The sequence below is a fragment of the Triturus cristatus genome, chromosome 3_1 (assembly GCF_964204655.1).
Source record: "Triturus cristatus chromosome 3_1, aTriCri1.1, whole genome shotgun sequence".
Classification (NCBI taxonomy): domain Eukaryota; kingdom Metazoa; phylum Chordata; class Amphibia; order Caudata; family Salamandridae; genus Triturus; species Triturus cristatus.
Window position 1 is genome coordinate 822,617,520 of NC_140583.1, and position 13,150 is coordinate 822,630,669.

Genomic DNA, 13,150 nt, shown 5'->3' on the forward strand with positions numbered 1-13,150 from the left:
TGGCTTTCTCTTTGTGCGAGGACTAACATTTTCAAGGATTTTATGAGGAATGTATGATGTTACAACACAGACATTTACAACGCATGCCTTTACAACACATTTTTTACATCGCAACATCCTTTACAACGCACATATTTACATTGCATGCCACTGCAACAATTTTTTTAAAACTACATTTACAACAAATTCCATTACATCACATCATACATTTACAACGCATACCATTACAACGCATACCATTACATTGCATTTACGGTAATTGTTGGATAGTGTAGGGGTACAAATTACTATTCTAACTCCTTGGGGTGCAACAGTAGGGTAAGTGTTGGATAGTGTAGGTGTAAAAATTACTATTATAATTCCAGGGGGTGCAACAGTAGGGTAAGTGTTAGTGTAGGGGTACTATGCGTTGTAATGGTATGCATTGTCATGACATGCGATGTAATGCCTACATTGTAGTGACATGCGTTGTAGTGTCATGCGTTGTAGTGACATGCAATGTAGTGACATGCAATGTAATGGCTGTGTTGTAGTGACATGCATTGTAAAGGATGTAGCGATGTAATAACTGCGTTGTAAATGTAGTGCGATGTAATGACTGCATTGTAAAGCTTCTTTCTCTTTATGAGCTAGATTAATGGCTGGTGATTCTGGTTCTTTGATAGGTGGAACCAGCTGCTTTTAAGTTTCAGGAATGGATAATGTTGGGCTCTCGTTTTCCATTTTTAAATCTCAACCTGCATGACTTGGTCAGAGGAGCAAAGCAAACACACTCCTTTGCTAATAGGAAAGTGCCTATCGGTTAGCAGAACTGAACATTCCTGCATCGCTGCTGGGGCATGGTGGGCCTTGAATCTACATAGAAAATGTAAAAATCAGAGCTGTCACCTCCTTTTCTATTACTTCTCCCCCTCCATTGCCATTTTTCCATGATCCTCAAAAACACAACTGTGCCTGACCGCTGAGTTACCAATGACAACACTCACAAACCCATAACCTGCACAGAGCACTCCCTCCCAAAAAAAAAAAAGAAAACAATTCAAGAGATTGCCTTGGTTGTCTGCTTAGTACTATACTTTGTTAAAAATAATCTATGATTCCTTGTTTTTTATGTAACTACATCATTTTTATATCAAGACAGTAGTTTTTGTATGATTTTAAGACTGATGACAATGTTATTTACATGCTGCGGCTCATAATGTATTTCATAACGACCTCATTATACCACTATATGCTTGAATATCAATTTTTTATATTTTAATTGTCACTAAATATGATAAAGTATATGTATTTTCACATGATTAAACTGCAATTACCTCCCTCTGTCTTTGTCCTGTTATCTAAAGAGAATTTCAATTACATTTTAAATAGTGCATCAAAATAAATCTTCCTCTGTGGCTCTTTTGCATTTAATAAAATCTTTTTTCACAAAATACACATTATCATTCGTTTCAATAATGTTATAATATGAAACCCATCAAATATTACAGCAATTCTATGCTACATCCAATATTGTGATTACAGAGCCCCTAAACACCAATTAACAAGACATGCCCGGGCAAGCACTTAAAAATTTACAAATCTGATCTTATCATATTATACACTTTTGATTTCATTATATTATTATTTTATATGGCTTGATTCACAAATTATCATTATCCTATAAAACATTGAAAGACAAAGATCTTGCCTAAACATTACAAGGACCGATTAAATAGACAGATGCCAATCTTATCAAACCATTATAGGAGTTAATTAAAAACATATATGGTCCGATTTCAATGTAGACTTCAGGACCAAAGGGGTATGACCATCTGTCAAAACCAATTAGCAAAAATTCATTGTGTTGAGTAGTATACAACCTATACTACTTACATGTTATATTATAAGGATCCTCTGAAGAAGGTCTTGAAAAAGCGAGGTCATCCTGCAAAACATAAGTTGACTGTGCCAGTGAGAATAAATAAGGAAATGGAAAACTTGATGATGTGAATAAAGAAGAAAATGAACAGGCAAATGCTGTGATCCAGGAAGTGAAAAAACTTGCAAAGAAATGTTCTAAGTTATTTGTGTTTTTGGACTTCTTGTATCGGTGACAACCAATGGGTATCTGCTGCCTTTGAGGTGCACCGTATCATGCTGGTTATTTACCTAACTACCTATCTCCTGTCACTCATTTACTAGAGTAAACTCGCATTTGATTAAGTTAACACCCTAACTAAAAGCAAATAGACTTAAGCAAAATGAAGGGAAATCAGAGGGATGCTTCCAGTTGAGGCATATTTGATCTTCTCCAACCTGCTGCCGTTGCCCACCAACTTTCTTAGGTGTCCCAACCAAGTTCTCACACACAGTAATAAATATTGGGGCCTCATGGCAGGCTGCTATGACCTTCAGTTCACACAAACTGCTGATTTAAAATGTGCCAACACAACGCAATTCTCCACTGTCTTCCAAAAGACCTCAAGCAATAGTGGTCACTCTAATCAACTTCTAACTTGAGTAAAGGAAAGTACCTTGGAGTGTCAACTTGTCGATCATCTGGGACAGTTTCAACATTTCCAAAATGCTGCTGCATGGTATTTTTTTGCTTACACAAACAAGACAGAGTTTTTCATCTGAGAGAAGCACCATATTGACTTTAGGTCACTGCATAGGTGCATTAGCAATGCTCTGTGCCCAGGTATCACCAAAAATGTCTTTCTTTTACCCAATCATTTGCTGCATTCTAGGGATCTTTACCAGTTGACTGTGCCCACAAACAGTTGAAGGGCCCGGGGACCACATATTTTCTGTGTTATGTCTAACCGTTGAATTGTCTGCAGTTCTGCCCAGTTGCTGGCTGGCCTTGTGTGAAGGTTAGTATCTCATCTCCTAAATACACGTTATACCGTGAAATGTTACGTTGTGTTAGGCGAATTTATAAATTGCATGGCTGCCCCAACATCGGGTGTCCCAGCGCTAGCAGACAAGGGGCCAGGGAGGATGAACTAAATGGAAGAGAAAAGCCATGTTTTAATCGATTTCCTGAATGCCCAGTGATCTTGTGTGCTCCAAGCAGCAAGAGGGGCGGCATTCCGCAGGGCGGGGGCCAGTGCCTTAAAGGAACGTCCTCCCGCTCTCCACCTGCGCACTCTTGGAGTACTGGCCAGGTGCAAATTGGCAGAACGCAGAGCTCGTCTACACTGTAAATATCCAGGTTATTGTAGGAATCCCAGGTCACACAAAGGGGTGTGCAAAATTTGCGTTGTTTGGTTTTGTGTAATTATGTGACATTTTGGAAAATTACCTGAAATAAACGTAATTAGACAAAATGCAAATCTGTCATTTAGCACTATGGTTTAAAGCAAAGTGTGTCCTTGCACAGCATTTCACACAAAAAAGCGAACACAACACAACTGCCATGAACAACAGATGCTTGCTTTCTGGTTTTCATGATGTTCCCGCAGACTGCACTATAATTTTGCCAAGAGTGGTGGTGTAATTTTGCGATGTGGCATAATGGTGTAATTGTGTGAATTTTACAAGCGTAATGCAAACATTAGACAAATTACACAAATTATGCCAGGGTAATTTACATTTTCCCTGGGTCCAGTCTTACACAGATATTGACAACAGGAACTGTTGAGCTAATCTACCAGTTCCTGAAAGGTGTCCACACATTTAGTGCACAACCAGCATAATAGTCCCACTTGGCTTGATTATATCACTTCTATTGCGCACACACAACTGTTAGAATTATATTTCAGCAATTCTGGGTGTCACCAGTAAACCTGTCTATAGTAATCATTTTATTAAACTAGGTCGGATGCAAGGTTGATTTACCCCCACCAGGGATACAAATGTGCGACAACCAGAATACTAAACTTTTTTGCAAGATGTGCACTAACCCACCAATGTCACAAATTGAGAGGTACCCTATTGCACGTAGGGGACAGGGTGCACTGCAATATCAACAAAATAATATCCCCTACTACCCAGGATCTCTTTCTAGTCACTGCATTCTTGCATCACTTACAAATTCTCATTCACTCACTATTCGCAACAGACTGAACTCAAATATATGCAAAAGAAGTCTGATATTTATTATGTTCCAAATGCATGTACAGAGAAACACCTAAAAACAGATTAAAATTATTTGCTAAAACATCATATAGTGAAATCTCACTTTGCACGTGGTCTCCTCTGCCCACTTCTTTTTACATTAATATGTTGGTTCAGTATATTCTGAGGAACATACAGACCAGTTGATTTTCTTTGAAAAAGAGGTCTATGATTTTCACCAAGTACAAATCAGCAGAAAGAGATAAACACAATTACATCAAATAATCACAAGTGCTATTCAAAATGAATCCAATAAAAAGTTTTCGACGCAGCGTTTTGGTGGACGAAAATCGATATACAACCTTCTTCAGGACTGTTAGATAATGACAACAATCATCGTTTGGTATGATTGTCCAAATTCAGCTTTTTGATACATTTCATGCTCCTTAATAGTTGTTCAATCTCCTAATTACTATTTATGGCATAAACCACAGGTATATATATGAATAAATAAATCCCTCTGTGATCAGCCGAGCCTTAAATTAAAAGAAACTGTTCCACTGATTTCGTTTTGATGTGGATAATAGTACAAAGTCAATAGGGACGCAATTGCGTTGCAGGAATCGCCAATTTTCTTGGTCAGCTATACCCTTTTGTTATCGCGAGTGTTTCTCTAAAAGCGGACAACTGTTTTCACTTCCGTCTTGCAGAACAGTGAAGCTCCTCTGCAAGACGGAAGCGAGAACAGGTGTCAAGTTTTAGAGAAACACCCGCGATAACAAAAGGGTTTAACTAATGAGCACACACATTGGTATAATTGAACCGTTTTTTAGCACCCTCTTAAATATATACATTAGACCATTAACTCATGAGTAGTTTAATGACAGAAATATGGATAATTCGAATATCCTTCTTAGAATCAGAAATACAAGATGAGTGATCTCTCTTTCCAAAATGAAATCAAATGTCAGAGTCCACTGATTTGTTAATTCAATAGCTGGTTTATTCTTTACTGGATCCAGCAAGAGTCAGCCCAGTCCATTCAGCATAGATTCAGCCTTCAGCCAACACGTGTTTCGTCTATTTAAAGACTTTTTCAAGGCTGGAATGTAAATAGAATACATATTGTCTTGGTGTATACAGGATGTTGGTGAGATAAAAACATTGACAATATATTGTGTTTTGAACACATCATAATTGCACAGATATCTGAATCCAGATATAAGTATTGATGGTATACTCTTTAATGTCAGTTGCCTTCTCCATCCAAAGCAGTCTGTTTTTGAGAATCACGTTTCTGTTGTGCACTGCTCCTTAGCTATTTCACACCATCTGCACTGCACCATATGTCACTTGGGGAACTTTTGTTTTCTTGCATTGCTAATATACTTTCTGTGTTTTGAACATCATGAGTTGCCTGTGATTATTGAAATTCTTTTATAATGGACACTTTGTACCATTCCTAAAGAATTTATTCTATTAGAAATATTAAGTTGTGTGGGTTGGCATTGATAAGCTCTGTTTTTTTCTTGATTCATCCTTGAAGCAAATCTTTGGGAACCAATATCTTTTTCACTATTCAGTACCCAGGTGCCTGGGGAATGCTGGGTTACCCACTTGACCCTTTAGCTGTGTTATAATACCACAGAAGAACATGCTGAAATTTGCTTAGTGGTTATGGGAGGGCCAATTTCAGATATACAGATGGAAGATGAACAACAACTGTGCACCGTGGATTTGATCAGTCTCTCACTCTTAAACCTGACAGCCCCTTGAACATTAGTCATGTTTTCACTAATGCTGCTACAACTATAATTGAAAGTATACCTGGTTTGGATTAGCTTTTTGCCTTAAAACCTCAAAGTCTATTGTACATAAGTCCCAGCTTACAGAACAATACTTTACTAGATCCTAAGAGTGTAAGTAATATGCATCATCAGATGAGCACCACGTAGTCATCAAAGGACTCCTTGGTGACTCTATGCTGAAGATCACATCAATCAAGCCTGTTCATATAATTCATACAGCCACCAAGCCTGTTCATTAATTTGTGGAATTTAAATGCCTTATACCAGCTCTCCAATAGCATAAGAGGGCGTAGTCACCCCCTGCCCCTCCCCCTCCCCCCCCCGCCCCCACCCCCACCCCCCCACACACACACACACCACACACACACACACACACACACACACACACACACACACACATACACACACATACACACACACACACACACACACTCTCTCTCTCTCTCTCTCTCTCTCTCTCTCTCTCTCTCTCTCTCTCTCTCTCTCTCTCTCTCTCTCTCACATGATGATTGAAACTTAGTTATGAAGAAGGGCTTGAAGAAATATGGGGAGCCAAAAGTGCACAACATTTCAAGTTCCTAATGAGGTGATAAGCACAGATCAACCCCCCTCCTTTGCAGGCATATTCAATAGATGTGGGGAGGGAGGGCATGAACTGCACAGGACAGGCTTGCATCCCAATATGCCCAGAGGATATGACAGTTGGAGCACCACACCAGAAGAGTAGTATCCTTCTGGGGGATGGAGGTGGAAATCTAGAACAGATGGCTAGCAGCAAGGCCCAACTTCCAACAACAACAAACTAAAAGAAGCCTCCTCTTTCAAACCTTTAAAAGAAATGGCTGGGAGAATAAACCTGCACAGCAATGTCCCAAATCCAAACACAAACTCTGAGGATTTCAATAAAGGCACTGTAGGAAAGTAGTATCTGTTTCCTATGGTTACCCCCCCCACCCCCCACTTTTTGCTTTTTGCATCCACTGTTTTGACTAGTCTGGCTTGGATCCTTCTATTCAGGACCACAGCCTATCTGCTTTCTCCCTTAAATTGATATGTATGTACTTTGGTACAACTCCAGATTGGATACTGGGGTACCCTTATCAGTCCCTAGTATATGGTACACATGTACCCAGGGCGTAAGTACCCCAGAGGCCTCCCATGGGCTGAAGCATGCATTATGCCACCCATGAGAGGCCATGCAAAATGGAACCTCAGGTATGCTACTGCAGCCTGTGTAAGCTAGTGCTTGCACCACTTACAAGATATATAGGTTCACTATATCTATATATATATATATATCACTAAACTTAAAACCTTATAAGTCACACCTATAGCAGGTCTTAACTATCCTGAAGGCAGGGTGCTGGGTTTTACGTGAGAGGGTGCTCCTGCATGAGCAGGACCCCTCTACAGTCTTCGGAGACCATTCTCTCGGGCTGTATTTGATACTGCCAGACATATAGGTAGAGGTGCATTATAACCTCGCGGTAAATGCTATCTCGAAAACGACTGCAATGATGTATGTCATGTTTGGTGTCAAACACCTTGGAATCAGACCTCCACACCAGTAACTGGTGCGGGAGATATGATTCCTCCCCTCAGAACTGAGGTTCTGGGCGTAACTTAGTCTACCGGTACCAACTTTCTCGAGCCTTACAGCACAAAATGGATGCTGCCAGTCACAGACACGAGTCTGGTCTACTGCTGCTGATCCAAGCTTGTGCAGAGGAAGGTCGGACAATAGGTATTCCATCACAGGGAGGTGTGACCACCTCCCAGACAGGATTTAGTGTATTGGGGCTGGGTGGGTGCATAGTCTCCATGCCAGAAAGTCTGCACAAGGGGCACATTTGATGTCCCTGTGCATAGTTCAGCTCAAACCAGTTCTGGGAGCCATTTGCTCCTGCTCTGGCGCAAAACTGGGCAAAGGACATGGGTATAGCCACCCCTCTGTCCTGTCCCTCCCCTAGGAGGGTCCCTAGAATCTGTCAAACCCTTTCCTGTCGGTATAAAATGGGTTACCTGGCTACAGGACATTAGATTTTACGTGGACAAGATTCTGCATGAAGATACCACTACACTTCGACCGCCTGGACACGCTGGACTTCACTGGACCTCCCTTGGGCTCAACTTCATCTTCCTGTGCTGTTCCCAGTGTTGCCAATGTCCGTGATCCATACAGCACTCGAAGACAACAGAAGAATCTCGCTTGGGGTGAAGGAGTCACTCCCCTGCAAACGCAGGCACCGTAACGCAACTGACCGGTTTGCTGCTCCAGAGCTCCTGCGGACTCCAGCAACAGAGGAGGTGGGTTTTTGAAGGTCTCCCAGGTTGAGCTGCTCTCTCACTGAGTTTGAGGCAGAAATCCCTCGTGGGGATCGTATACTCATACCCCTGTGCACTGCATTCATTTGCAGCTGCACATGCTTGTTGTCGTGCAACAATTCTGTGCATTGAGCCATTTGTAGCCCTAACCCGAGCGCATTTTTTCTGAGAAGGACTCCGGCATCCTCACACTCTGTGTCCTGCTAGCTGGTATCCTGTGAAACCGCCTGAGGTCTCCTCGCGACTCCTGTGCCTTCAGCCTGTGGGTCCACTTGAGGGTCAACTTTACTTGGGCTCCCCTGGTTGCTCCAGGCCTGCCCAGACTCCCCTTAATGTGGTGAATCTCCTGGCCCTTGCTGGGCCAGATCTACACTGAATTTGACCATCTACGTTGTTTGCCGATGCCAAGGCTTGTTGGTGCTCCCGCCGGACACTGACCGCTCAGCACTCAACATCCTTCATTGGACAGCTCGCCTCCAGCTCCTGGTCATCCTAGACATCTACGGGTCCTCGCAGCTGAAGAGTCACAATCACCGTCAACACACCCGAATCACCCAATATCGGTGGGCATTCGTCTACCGAGACCCTGGTCACTCCAAAGTGACCCAGACTCTGTCCTCTCTGCTTTCAGGTTCTTCTCATCTAGAACCCATGTTTCGATTCCACTGAACACTTTTCGTACTTCGAGCAGCAGCATTTCTTTGTCGACATCCATAGAGAACGACAAGGGTTTTTGACGCCACTTCGTGCCTATGCACCCGCTCCACTGGGATAGGTAACTCTGGTACAAAGGTATCCATGGGTGGGGTGGCTCTTCAAACTCTTAAATTCCAAGGGTTGTCTTCGTAATCTGCTGGGAAGGGTCCTTAATCTCTGATTTTCCAACCGCGACTTTCCCATTGAATTGTACGGAGCACGCGGTCATGTTCTCATGCTGCACCCGTCCCCTGTGGGGTCCCTACACACTCAGTAACAACAGAACAATATAGGGGGAGGTCCAAGGGAAAAAAATTTAAGACCTGCAGGTTGCGTATCCCTTAATTATGAACACTATAAACACTAAATCAACCCGGGTCTGGTGCTGTATCAACAAAAAGAAAGAGAAAGTATACTGGAACGTTCCGACATCTCTTGTTAACAGAGAACCCTTCTTGGAACAGAACCCATCAATCACCGAGGAGTAGTATCTTTGTCATCATTTGGGTCTGTATATCTCGATACAACGTACCAAGTCCTGATGGAACGACCTGGTAACGTGTAAAGAGAGATGGCATACAAGGGTTGCTGTCAGATCTCCAGTAATAACAAGAATGTGATGAGTCCTCCCCTTTTTGGATTTGCTGATCGGCTCTCAGGATGGAATAATCACCACGGAATTGTATAGAAAACCGATGGCTCGCAATTCCTTGTTACATTTTCAGAGCTTTCATCCCAGAGCCCTGCGGGAAAATTTGCCATTTGGGCAATTCCTTCGCATCCGTCGGAATTGTTCCAACATTGCCAAGTACCATGAACATGCCTCCCAACTCTCCTCTCAACTTTTGGACAGACAATATCCCAAAAGAACCATTAAAACATCGATGAAGAGAGCTGTCAATAATCATAGGGAAGCCCTTTTAGAGAAAAAGATCTGCAATCCCACCACTGAGGAGAAGAGAATCACATGTGTCAACACTTTTTCCAGCTATTCTAATGCACTAAAGAAAAGCATTCTCAAAAACTGGAGAATGCTTAAAATTGAAGGCAAGGTGTTACCCCCCCCTCTGTTTGCATTCAAGAGGAGTTGCAACATAAAGGATCAGTTGATACATACACGTCCTAGAACTCTGAGAACCTCCGCAGACATTCCTCTTTGGGGTTTACCCCCAGTCAAAGGCCATTTTCCCTGTGGGAACTGCTCAGTGTGCCCACAGACTTCACATACAACGGAAGTCAACATCGGTACGAGCAGACCATGGACTCTGAACAAGCATACCAACTGCAACAGTGACAGGGTTATCTATTTGATAAAATGTCCTTGCGGAAAGAATTATGTGGGAATGACTTCTCGCAAAATTAAGCTGAGGATATCAGAACACAAGAGCACCATATACGGTGCAAGAAAAGTGCCACCAAACTGACCAGTCATTTCATCACAGCAGGCCATAAAGACACTGATTTGCATTGGGTTATCATTGAACAACCCTACATTCCCCCACACATTACAGATATTCAACGATTTCTCTTATGCAGAGAACAAAAATGGGTTTATCGATTACATTCTGATGTGGTGGGGCTTAATGATGATATCCCTTGGCTGTTGTTATGATTTGCGACCCTTGTCCACTGGTTATCTTTATTCAGCATGAGCGCAACATCTGACACTTCCATTTTTCTGACAATGTTTGCATTACGATTGCTTTTGTGACTTAGGAGCTGTATGAGATCAGTGTAGTTAGTTGACACATGCGCATTAGGCTCGAACAGACCAGCGTTTCTTTCACACAGGCGCAGTCGGTTTGAGGGCTTTTCCTCGTCTTGGGTCCTTCGTGCCGTTATGCGCTTCAGCACACAACGCAACAGGCACTTATTTGGCCACCATTAAGCGTAGACGCAGCTGCAACCAATTTGGTTTTATCACTATAAAACATGTCGAACCTCTCCGGTCGGTACCTCTGGTCTTGACTCAAAGACCGCCTCAGGGTACCGACGGATAGGTAAGTGTGGCGCTAATCTCTTGTCCGTGTATTGAGGCTCTACTTTTACTAACAGAGCATTACTTACTCGATGGAGCCCTCTCTACTTTCAGTTCCAGATAAACCCTTTAGCTGAGTGACCAATCACTCTAGATAGAAACACAGGGCTTTTCTCGAATATGTGTGTCATATGTGACCGACTCTGTTGTAAGAGTTATTTTTGTTGCAGAATCATTTTGCATCTTGAATCTCTTTGACCTAATATGCAGGTCTCAGATTAAGCTATCACTCTGTTGTTCATGACCAGGATGCCATCCTCCACTGTTTTAGTACTTGGACGTGACCTATTCTAGTTTTTAGCCACTTCTTGGGGAGACGAATCTTAGGCATGCAAACCAGCAACTTTGTATTTTGTCTTCCTTTTTATTAGAGCGGGGCCCCTTTCCCTGAGCACAGACCAGGTTGAGGTGAGGGTATCACCCAAAATGTTTGGGTAAGTGCAATTTAATACACTATTAGATGCTGTGAAGCACTAGTCGTGCTTTTTTTGATGTCAACAATGAGACTGTTCCTTTGCTGTTATTACAAATTGTAGGAAGATTGTATTTCTTATCCATCTCTTTGTTTTCCTAGGTATCCGGTTTCGATATCTGTATAGAGTTGACCGGTGCGGTAGGATTGTCTGTGAATTTTTTCATTTTCAGTTGATTCACTTTTTCTCACATAGTAGCAGCATTTTGAGGTCCTGATGAATGCCCCTGATACTGTGTAGATCTATATGGGCAGAAACATGTCGACCGAATACTATGGATATTGAGCATAATGACAAATTATTTATGCTAAATTGCAATATTGCCTTTTAACAGTGGCAGTCGCACTCTACTAATTAAAGCACATTTGAGTTCCACTAGCCATTTTTATTGTCACCTTTATGATTTAGTGCTGCATTTTTAGGACCCCATTCACAAATTGGAGGACTCATCACATTCTTGTTATTACTGGAGATCTGACAGCAACCCTTGTATGCCATCTCTCTTTACACGTTACCAGGTCGTTCCATCAGGACTTGGTACGTTGTATCGAGATATACAGACCCAAATGATGATAAAGATACTACTCCTCGGTGATTGATGGGTTCTGTTCCAAGAAGGGTTCTCTGTTAACAAGAGATGTCGGAACGTTCCAGTATACTTTCTCTTTCTTTTTGTTGATACAGCACCAGACCCGGGTTGATTTAGTGTTTATAGTGTCCCTACACACTCTCCTTGGGAGGTTCCTTGGGGTCTCAGCAATTCTACACCTCCTAGACTAAGTCTAGTCCCGAGTCGTGGTTTTTATACCACTTATTTAGTATATGGTTTGGTCTCCCCCTGGAGCCCACTGTGTATTGTGCTACTTACGTTTGATTCTTTGCAACTGTATTATTTGATTTGTGTTCTATCCTCGTATAGAGGATAGTAGAGAGTGTTTTAGATAATAAATACATATTTTTATAACTACTCTGTGTTCTCCCTTTAATTTAAACAATACTATAAGGTTGCATTCTGGTAAAACAAGGTGCTTAACATTCCTTCAAGACTTAGCCTGAAGGCTGCTGTCCATAGCTACCACTAGGATAGCTTTCAATAAAGGCTATCTTTGACCCAATCACCATAAGGGTTGTTTGGACTTGTACAAGGTGCCCACTTTAACTAGTGGACAGCATATACCATGCCAACTTGTCGCAGGCAGCCTTTTAAATTAAAAAACAGTCTAAATAAGAAAGCATGAGCAAGGCGCATTTAACCTTGCACAGCATGCCCAGTTGCCTTATCCAGTGATATATTGTGGAAAGAGTTTGATACCCACCTCTCTAAAACTATAGACACATCACTTTTGAACCAAAAGGAAGGGATAATCTAATTAAATGAGCCTGGGGGAAAAGATGATGGAGCAGACATGCATAATCTACAGATAGACCACTGAAAAAGAGGGAGGACTTGGGACTGGATAGCAACCTACACCAAGAATAGTAAATTAGGGGACCCTGCTTGGTCACGAGATATTAATGCAAAAAGTACCATAGATGCATAATCTTGCCACAGCATGCACTAAACTTTCAACAAATGCAACAAAACACAAAATATAAGAGAATTCAACAATATATAAAAAAACAACCATCAGCATCTGACATGGTGTCTGAATTAGATCATAAGAAAACAGGTTATTTTACTGAAAGGTTATACACAAATATCCCAAGAACTTGTTGGGACACTAAATAAATGTAATGATTTTAAAGGGCTAGTTCAAATTCCTCTT